Source organism: Sinocyclocheilus grahami, unplaced genomic scaffold (genome assembly GCF_001515645.1).
Source record: "Sinocyclocheilus grahami isolate Dianchi unplaced genomic scaffold, SAMN03320097.WGS_v1.1 scaffold300.1, whole genome shotgun sequence".
In the NCBI taxonomy this organism is placed as follows: domain Eukaryota; kingdom Metazoa; phylum Chordata; class Actinopteri; order Cypriniformes; family Cyprinidae; genus Sinocyclocheilus; species Sinocyclocheilus grahami.
Window position 1 is genome coordinate 784,067 of NW_015505479.1, and position 11,508 is coordinate 795,574.

At 34.9% G+C, this 11,508-nt stretch overlaps 1 pseudogene; it reads right to left on the bottom strand.

Moving 5' to 3' along the window:
* Window positions 1-3,878: 3,878 nt before the first annotated feature.
* Window positions 3,879-11,508, bottom strand: part of LOC107601168 (coiled-coil domain-containing protein 149-A-like) — a 13,197-nt pseudogene continuing 5,567 nt past the window's right edge.

The window sequence follows — 11,508 nt, forward strand, 5'->3', positions numbered from 1 at the left end:
AAATGTGTGGATTTTGATGTGAGAGACGACAGGAGACAGACTTTTTCACTGGAGGAAGCGTTATTATGGATATTATGGACTTGAATTTGAGCCAGAAGCAACAACTTAAAGTAAAAATGCCTTAACGTTGGATTTGTTTCTTACAAACACACAGCTTTTCATTTTACAAGACGTTAACTGATGGTCTGGAGTGGTGTGGATTACTTGTGGATTATTGTGATGTGTTTATCAGCTGTTTGGACTCTCATTCTGACGGCACCCATTCACTGCAGAGCATCCATTGCTGAGACACTGATGCAATGCTACATTTCTCCAAATCTGATGGAGAAACAAACTCATCTACATCTTGGATGGCCCAAAGGTGAGGACATTTTCAGCAAATTATCATTACAATATTAAAATAGCATAACCTAACATAAAAAAAATGCAACAGGCTTTCCAGACGTTTTCTTACACATTTCACCTGCTGCCCTGGTGACTTTCTGATCTCTCATAAAACACTGGTATTAGCACAATAAAGTTATACCAAATATGAATAAATGCATGGCTTAATTCGTGTATTTCAGCTTAATATGCTAATATGTTTAATATTCTGAACTAAATATGCAAAATATATGTTTTAATTGTAAAATATAATATATTTTACCAAGAAGATAATTGTTTTCCTTTATAATTTCTGTCTTTTCTTTAATAAAACAAAAGGGGATAAAAAAAGACACTTCCATCATCACACTTCCATCGAAATCCATTATTTTAATTATTTATGAGTAGGAATTTAACAGTACGCGCAGGCTTCTCAAAATGCATGTGCTCCTGTTAAATGAATCCTTCAAGATTTCACACAACACATGCTCTCACCTGTTTCTGAATATCTTTATGTTTCCCAATGAATAATTCAACAGTGTATGCATGCATCCTCCTGTGCAAATGTAGTGTTTCTTGTCTAATAGGACCAAAGAGCAAGAGAAAGCAGCTGTTGAATATGTGTAACAGTGTGCAGACAGTGACTGACGAGCTGCCGGCGCAGAACAGAGGACTCAACCGGAGTCACGTCAAACTTCTGGTTTTATTCCTAGTTAAGATGTTTTACAGCGGTGGAGTGAAAGGCAGTCAGTGGCAGCAGGGGACTCGTCTGTGACAGGAGAAGGTGGAGATGACAGCACTTCACCATCTACACAGCGTCTGCACAGATCCTACAGCGCATGACTGAACTCGTGCTGCACTGTAACTAGTGCTCTTTGTCTTGCTTTTATGGTACAAAATCTGTTACTGGCGTGGTACCCTTTACAAAAGGTACAACTTTGTACCATATTTAGCCTTAAGGGATTCATATTAATACCTTAAAGAAACATATTAGGACTATTACCTAAAGTTTACATAATATTTTTTGAAAGGGTACTGCCAGTTTTTGTACCTTTTCTTTTTTCCTGAGAGTGTAGATACACATTTTAAAAAATTATTTTGGATTATTGGAGTCTTTCTGCTTCAAAATTTTTGCTTAAATTGCTTACCATTTCTTTGTAATTATTTGTGAAATTTACTAGCAATTTCTGACTGAAAATTGAGTGAAAACAGAGCAAAAAAAATGTCAGTATTACAAAACCTATTTTTCTTTCAGTGTCCACTGGGCATACACAAATATTGACTAAGTCCCAAGTAATGCAAATAATCTATCTATCTATCTATCTATCTATCTATCTGTTTGTCTGTCTGTCTGTCTGTCTGTCTACCTTGTAAATTAAAGTAATTAAATTGATTCTGTCTAGACAATAATTTGTTTAACTAATTTAATTATTGCTTTATACACTTTTAAATATAAAGGTGCTTCAAAAGGTTCTTCACAGCGATACCATAGAAGAACCATTTTTGGTTCCACAAAGAACCATTCAGTCAAAGGTTCTTTAAAGAACCATCTCTTTCTTACCTTTTTATAATCTGAAGAACCCTTTTTCACCACAAAGAACCTTTTGTGAAACAGATGTGTTAATAACAAAGTGTTATTAACAAAAGAATGCAAGGAGTTCATCTTCCAATTCATGTCTTACTAAAAACGCACTAAGCCTATAATACTTCTATTTTTGAGCTGTCGGAATGGATTTTGTGGGAAATTTTATAGGCTATGTCATCCGCCCGTGTGTGTTACGTCACGTTTGTTGTCAGAACAAACGAGAAAAACTTACCATGTGGGTGATTTAAAAAAAGCAAACCTCTGGGAAGCACCGTGTGTAAAAACAACAACAACAAACCTTATTTATTTGTTCATCGGGGCCTGTTCCATAAAACAAGTTTACCAAATAAACTGGCTTATTTCAGTTAGTATAGACAATAAGTCAGACTAACTGAAATAAGCCTGCTTATTTGGTAAACCTGTTTTATGAAACAGGCCCCTGCCCTGATGTCATGTTTCCATGTGTACACCGGCGCTGAACCACATTCATTCACATGGAGGATGTGAACAGAGCCGAAGCACAACCAAAGCAATCTTCTGCAAGAGGCATGCCGTTCTATTTTAACCACTAGAGGGGGAAAACGTTGCATAGTGTAGCTGTACTTTTTAAATGCAAACTATGTTAGTTTTTTTCTCCTGCTTAACCATTCTTGAGCTGGCCTAACCTCACCCTGCAGAGAGCCTCATGAGTCCATTAGCTCTGACTCCATCTGTTTCCCAAAAGCCATTCCTTCCTTCCTAACGCTGCCCGGTGGGCCTGTGTATGTGTAATACTGAGGGAGATTACAAGAGAAAAAGCTTGGCTTCTGCAGAGCAAGCAGTTAAACTTTGCCTTCTGACGTGTTTGCAGATGCTGCTGAGTCCGTCCTGACTCACATAAAAGAGAGAAAAGGCAATAATGTTAGGTCACAATTATTCAAAAGAAGTGTGATTGTATTGTATTGTATCTTTATTTTATTTTTTTAACTGTACTTGCAGATAATATAATATGAAAGGTGTACTTAAAGAAAGACTCTTTCATGACAGTTTCTTAACACACTTAAGTGCACATCTAAAAAGGGCACTTTGCATTAATGCCAAATTAAAAATTAAAATCATAATATTTTAAAAATCTTTTTTTTAAGTACATTTATTTTGATGTGTTGACTAACATACTAAAGACATGTAAAGTACTTGATTATAATTTTAACAGCAGTGTGTTATTTGATATTACATTTGATATTAAAGTTAGTATATATTAAATGCACTAAATTGCAACTTCATAAATACAATTGTTTGTTTTTCTTACTGTCTTGTATTTCAGAATACAAGACAATATTTGAAAGTAATTTTGCTTCTCAAGTAAATATGTCTTGATTTAAGAATAATGAGATATTTGAACTGGAAAACAAGACAAAACTACTAAACTACTAAATATCATTTTTGACTGAAAGGCAAAACATTGGAAATCAAGGGCTTTATTGGCTTCAGTATTGCATAGTATGTTTAATCTGAAATGATTTTTTTATTCAGCTGCTTTGTATCTGACCAATAAATTGCAACATTTAGGCATTTTCATTCCCCCCTCCTATAACAGAACATAGTCTTAATGCAGGAACCTTCAGGAATATGCTCAAAGCAAGCTCTCTTCAGTCCCACAGAGGCATGAAAGTCCGAGTTTTCCCAGACAGTTTGGTCAAGAGGAACTGAAGCTATCTGTGCAGGATCCTCAGCCAAAACCTAGCCCTCTTCCACAGCCGGGCCTCCCTCCGTTTCCCGACCGGAACGTGTTTTTGCACAAACGGCCGTGTTTTTTTTCCACAGGACCCTCCTTCAACTCGGCCCTGACCTGCCCATTAGTCTGCCTCCCAGTGTCTGTCCCGCACAAGACGCTCTCCTCTCTGATGTCAGGGGTGACAGGTGTGTCCTCCTCCTCTGGAGCGGGCCACATGTCATCGCCAGCTGTGTCCTGCTCCCACGGCGACGGCCCTGCTCTTCCTGTCCTGTCATCTGAGCCAATCAGGGGACAGAGAAGATGAATGGTCACTGTGTCGGTGCTAATGACACACAGCTAATGTGTGCTTCACCACCGCAGTGAAGCTCACTGAAGAAGTCATACGGAGAACTGTGAAGATCACAGCGCTTCAATCCACTGATTTACAGCTCTTTTTAGTGGTGCCTGTTAATGCAGTGGTTCTCAACTGTCTTCATATTCTGAGACAATATTCAAAGATATTTCTGGCACTTCTGCTGTAGCAACAGCTTGTTTTCAAAGGTTTTTTTTATTTACAAGGTGTGGTAATATACAAGTAATTAATAAACAATAAATAAATAATAATAAAATTTTGCAATTCCACAAGTTTGAAGATACTATACGAGTTCACAATTTTCCTTCACAAACATCAATTTCTTATATATTTCAATCTGATGAAAATTTTCAAAGTTTGTCATACTAAGAACATGTCTGGAAGCTTGTTTACACCACAGGATTAAAGAAAGATATAAAGAAAGATATAAAGGTATAAATAGGAAATATAAATTAAAGATATAAAGGTAATAGCGACTTTTTTTCCTCCCAATTCTGATTTTTCTTTTTTTTTCAGAATCTCGAGATATAAACGGAATTCTAAGAAGAAAAGTCAGAAATGTGAGATACGGTCTAAACTTGCTATTGTGAGGAGAAAAAAAGTCAGAATTGTTTTTTTAGAGTTTATATATTAGAATTGCGAGAAAAATACAAACATATAAATATAATTAATAAAAATATATTATTAAATAAAAAGTCACAATTACCTTTTTTATTTTATATTCTGTGGTGGAAATGGGCTGACATAAAAATGTATATTTATTATACTTCTAATCCTAGTAAGTACCTTACTCTAACCCTAAACTTAATAGTAATACATAAATAATAAAACAGGTGAAAGGGAATAAACAGACTACCGGTCAAAAGTTTGAAATAATTATGATATTTTAAATATATGTTCCTATGCTGTATTTATCTGATTAAAAATACAGCAAAAAGTAATATTACAATTTAAAATAACTATTTTCTGTTTTAATATAGTTAAAAGTGCAATTTAGTACTGTGAACAAAGCTGAATTCTCAGCATCATTACTCCAGTTTTCAATGATAAAATAAATCAATGATTTGTTTCAAGATTGTTTGATGATTAGAAAGTTTTGTAACACTATAAATGTCTTTACTGTCCTTTTTGATCAATTTAATGCATCTTTGCTGAATAAAAGAATGCTTTTGAATGGTAGCGTATCACGGTTTCCACAAAAATCTTCAGCAGCACAACTGTTTTCAACATTGATAATAATCAGAAATGTTTCTCGAGCAGCAAATCAGCATATTAGAATCATGAAGGACACTGAAGACTGGAGTAATGATGCTGAAAATTCAGCTTTGCATCACAGCAATAAACTACATGTCTAAAAAATAAATAGAAAACAGTTATTTTAAATTATAATAATATTTCATAATATTACTGTTTTTAATGCATTTTTGATTAAACAAATGCAGCCTCGGTGAGCATCAAAAACATCAGAAAAACCAAACCATTCCAAACTTTTGTGTAAGTGTTATGAGACTCAATATTAAGTCCAATTCTAATCTGCAATGAATTATTAATTATACTCCTTATACATTTTAACAGAAGCCACACATGGTGACAAAGGATGAATCTGGAACATTAAGTTTTAAATATCACACGAGAGAATAAAGCACACACAACAAAGGCATCCAGCTGGGAGAAGAGCCTGACGGCCTGTCAGTTTTTCTGCTTCACTGCTGCTCATTCTGCTGGATTACTGACCCATATTTGAGAGCATCCAGCTAAAAGGTTAAACACCGCATGCGGCTTATTTGTGGGACGACGGGAACCCCAAATACTGCTTTACGCAGCGCCATCCATATTTATGGGGCAGTGCCGACCGCAAAACACGCCCCAAAAGTTGGTGAATGTCAGCAAACAAGAATTCACTAGCATTTGCCAAATGCCACGACATTTGAGAGAGATTGGACGGTCGGACAAGCTGACCAATGAGAGCGAGCGTGAAGGGACAGGAGGGGTGGGCCGCTCAGAGAAGGAGCTAATTACGTCTCTGCAGTCTCTTGGCGGGACGATTAGCAAATGGCAGATTTGGTTACACACGATTACAGCGGCTCACCTGCAGCGGCTCAAGGGTTAGTGGTTTTCTGTGGATGGTGGCTGGAGGACAGAGGAGCGGCGCTCAGAGCGATGGCATCTGTGCCTCCTGCTGAACATCACAGAGACCAGACTTCATCATTCACAGAGAGAGGACTGTTAGCAGTGCAGACTACCAGCAGACAATCAAGCTCTTTCATATGACCACATAACAACAAAACAACTTCAATTGTACAGTATAATAAAAAATAAAAACAACTATTAATGCACAAATAAAAAATTTGTAATGCACACCACCTGTAATATATGTAAATTCAAATAATAAAATTAAATTAATAAAAATGTGTAATTTTGTGTTTTGATGTTTTTATAACTTTATAACTATTTACTTATATTTAAATAAAAACCGGATTTAATGTAAATGTTAAACAAATTGCATAATTTTGTAATGCACACAATTTGTAATTCATTATAACGTATACAATATTATAGTATATTATAACAAAATATGTACATTTTGTAAAAATGTAAATATGTAAATTAAATCTAAAGCATAACATGCAGTTTAAAATTATTTTACGAAAAATTCTAATTATATTTTATATAAAATTTTGAATTTTACATTTAATTTACCATAATTCATTTATATTTAATGACATATTATAAATAGAATTTATATTTCCATAGTCAAATAAAATGACATTTATAAAAATGTCAATGTAATTTAAAATGAATTAACTGTAAATAATCGTGCTATTTAAAAAAAATGTAGTAAAATTAATATATTAATAAAATATGTAAGATATGTGAAATTGTATAAATCTATTTAATTACATATAAATAAAAATCTATATTTTTTCAGTGCAAGAATACATGGATTGTAAGCCTTCTAAAAATGGCAAAATATGTCATTTAAATATGTAATTTTAAATTTAATATAGTTTTGCAATTATTTTACATAAATTCAATTATAATAAATTATTATTTATGCAAATATCTGTTTATTAATATTTATGCAAAAAAATAATAATTATGTTGTAAATGTAACAAAGTATATAAAAATGTTGCAATCTATTTCAAGTCATTTTAATTACAGAGTAGCTGCCTTAAGACTTCAGGATGTGCGCAATTTATGTGGTACAAACGCGCACTGTTGCATTAAAGCAGCATAGAAATATGCAGTCGTGAACCACCAAAGTGTCAGACGGCACTGATGCCGATTCGGTTCTGTGTAAATGAGCAAGCACAAATGCTAAAGAGATCAGCCTTAAACTTTACCAATATGATAACAGAGCATATATTTCAAAGTGCATATAAAATATGTAGTCAAGTTCACATTGTGCATAATTCAATAGATCTACATTCATACTTGATCTTTCTGTGTAAATGCATCATTAGCAGCATCTTACAGTCAAAGGTGTGTAAAAACACCTTCCTCAGATGCAGTTTCTGTGCTTCCTTTGATACACAGCATGTGATGAGAGAAAATAAAAACTCTGGAGGATCAGTGATGAATTCAAAATCTCCCTCAAACACAAAAATGCACACAGCTCTCCCACGCAAAAGCTGACAGGTTTATAGCGGTACGTAGAGTGAAACGGATCAGACGGGCCACAATCATCTGTCTTCATTAGTACTAGCTGCATGCATCACAGCTTAATGCGTTATGTTTCCCACAGCGGACTGAGCACTATATGCCAGCGCCGTCTGAAGAGTGTAAAAACTTAATTTTTGATTAGCAATATGCATCGCTAAGAACTTCATTTGAACAACTTTAAAGATGATTTTCTCAATATTTAGATTTTTTTTGCACCCTCAGATTCCAGATTTTCAAATAGTTGTATCCCGGCCAAATATTGTCCGATCCTAACAAACCATACATCAATGGAAAGCTTGATTATTTCAGATGATGTGTACATCTCAATTTAAAAAAATGTACCCTTATGACTGCTTTTGTGGTCCAGGGTCACATATGAGTGATAAAAACACAGAATATACACAAAATATACACAGATGTGACAAAAAATAATAATAATAAAATTTGGAAGAAATGTTATCAGACCTTTGTATTATAAATCGAATATTAACATTTTACTGAAACCCATACTTAGTAAATCCAGAGAAATTTGGTCTCTATAGCTGCATGTATTAAAAAAAATTCTGCCTAATATTTAATATGTCAGGCTTTACAGGGTTAAAAATTTCATTGCATTTAGATAATAAAATATCAGATCAAACTGTCTCAAAATAATAAGTTGAATATATTTCAACGGTTTCTGAAACAGTCCATGAGGTCCAAAACAACATTTTTATTAATATATCTTCTTTTGTGCTCCACAGAAAGTCACAGAAGTTTGGAGCGACATGAGCGTAAGTGATGACAAAATGTTCATTTTTTTGGAGAACTATTCCTGTCACACTTTTTGGGGACACTTTATGTAAATCTACAGAAATGCTCCTAGATTGACAGCTGACAGCAGCCGAGGGCTCCATATGGTCCTCTGCACTTCTTGAAGATTTCGAGAGAGGCTTTATTTTTAGGAGGCACTGAAATGATGCTGCACGCTCAACTTTCTTTGTTTGAAAAGGTCATTGGTGTGTTATGGAGAGCGGCGTCTGAGCTAATTAAAAAGTCAGGCTAATTCTGTATGCCGAGCAGCGTGGAGCTTCACTGCGGCTGCTTCACAGACCGCTGTGCAAAGCAGGACGGATGGATGAGAGGCGAACCCCACCTGGCAGCTGCCCATCCATCCATTCATTCACTGCTTGTCCCGCCGCACACAGGGGAACAAAACCAAGCTAGTTTTATGGACTCTAGTTAAAAACTCTAGTTTTATGGACAAACCATGCTTCACAGACCGCTGTGCAAAGCAGGACGGATGGATGAGAGGCGAACCCCACCTGGCAGCTGCCCATCCATCCATTCATTCACTGCTTGTCCCGCCGCACACTGGGGAACAAAACCATCTAGTTTTATGGACAAACCGAGCTTTACGTCACGTCGTACGGCTCGGAAGCCACAGAAGTCGCCGCTAAACACCACAACTCGTGGTGACTTCTGGCAAACTTCAAACAAGAAATGATCTCTCTCACGCGTGGCTTTGTCATTGCGGTGGCAGGTAAAAAGAGTTGTGAGGGGAAAACAAGTTTAAGTCTGACAGGAAACAAGTAAAGCCTGTCACCTAAACAGACAACAAGAAAAGAAGGACGAGGACGTCCAAAACGCATGTGTTTTCTCTCTGGAAATAAAGGTGCAGTCATTAAGTGTCCATGTTCCCTTGTGAAAAAAGAAGTACACTTAAGGATGCTTTTAAAATGAGTCCTTATTACGGGGATAATATAGTGGAAAAACAATACACTGAATGTAACCTTTTTGGACATTAATTGCAATTAAATGAAAATGCATTGTATCTTAAGTTTAAAATAAATGCAATTAGCTTAACTTTAGAGTGATTTTTGACACTTAAGTAGAACTGAAGTGCATTTTTATGTCATTTCATAATTCTATTGCTTGTGAAATAATCAATCATTTATGAACTAAAATGGACTTTAGTGTAATTTCTAGTGAAACTTATAAGTTATGTATAAAAAAGAAGTACACTTAAGGATGCTTTTAAAATGAGTCCTTATTATGGGGATAATATAGTGAAAAACAATACACTGAATGTAACCTTTTTGGACATTAACTGCAATTAAATGAAAATGCATTGTATCTTAAGTTTAAAATAAATGCAATTAGCTTAACTTTAGAGTGATTTTTGACACTTAAGTAGAACTTAAGTGAATTTTTATGTCATTTCATAATTCTATTGCTTGTGAAATATCAATCATTTATGAACTAAAATGGACTTTAGTGTAATTTCTAGTGAAACTTAGATTTATTTGTTAAATAACATTTGTTATGACGAAGTTGTGATTTAGTATGTTTAAAATATGTTAACTTTAAAATAACACAATACAGTTAAAATTATATTTAAGTACTTTACATTTGCTTTAGTATGTTAGCCAACACTTAAAACTAAGAGTACTTCTATAAAGCACAACAAAAGATGAATTAGATATTATTACAAAGTGCACTTTTTAAAAGTGTACTTAAGTGTGTTAAGAAACATACCCCCGGTTTCACAGACTAAAATATAAGTCTGAGCTGTTTCAGCGGAAAGAATCTTAAAATATATCAGCGCCTTTGTTTTGCCTCAAGATGCACACCTGTGATGATTTTTTCTAAGGCATGTTTATAAAAAATTACTTAAATCTCCTAATTGAACTATGGTCTAATCCTGGCCCTGTCTGTGAAACCAGGCCATAGTCATGAAAGTGTCTCTCTTTAAGTCACTTATCATTAATATTGCGTTATCTGCACCTACAGTTTTTAAAAAATAAACTTTCAAGAATTTAAGTACAGAATAAGTGCACATTCAATACAATTGAGCACATTTTTTGTCATGTTGGCCAATATGCCTTATACTGACACCTACTGGCATGGAGGACGCTTCATACAAAATCATTAACAATCAATGCACTATTAAACAATGATTTATTTATTTTGTGACCAATGTCCAAATGGATATCAACATAAAGCAAGTATAATTCAGGTGGTCATGTGATCTCAACACATCTGCCCCATGAGGCCACTCACTCCATGTAAAATACATTTTTTTTAAATTATATTTTAAGTCTTCATCTCATACGAGTGCACATCAATTTAAACATATTTACCCAAAGTACTATTCATTCAAACATGCACCTTTAACTGATTTCTCCTGTTGATTTCTGCGAGGCCATTCGATCACGTTCATAGACTGAGCTGTGATCCTCTCTCTCATCCACAAAGTTCCCTAATAATACCACATTCCCCAAATGTGTTAGTAATGTGGGCAATCAGTTTCAGTAATGGATGCTTGTCAGTTTTATGGTGGTCTTGTGACATGTGAGCATCTGATCTGTGCTTCAGTCGAAGTGCTTTACTACCCTCATGTGGATGGAGACTGTAAGCCCTTCTCTTGAAGCTGGAACCTGAGTGACTATTTTAGAAAAGTAGGCCTGTGTGGACACTTGTTAAATGGCCCATATTAGCAATTAAGTACGGACTTTGAAACTAAACTAAAATCTGTACATTAGTGGTGCTTTGCCAAGTCAAGCATCGCTATTACGAATGCTTGTACTTAGGGTTAGTGATTTGAAACAACCCCTAACTGGAAGATTAAAGTGTGCTATTACTTTTCTAAGTGATCAGACATAAAGATTCGGCCTGGTAGGCAGTAAAATGGAAGAAATAGGGGCAGATATCATAGAGAGATTTAAATAAAAGTCTTTGGCAATAACCCTGAATTAAAGGAATGATTCACCCCAAAATAAATATTTTGCTTAAAATGTAGTCATCCTCAGACCATCCAAGATTAGGATGAGTTTGTTTCTTCATCAGAT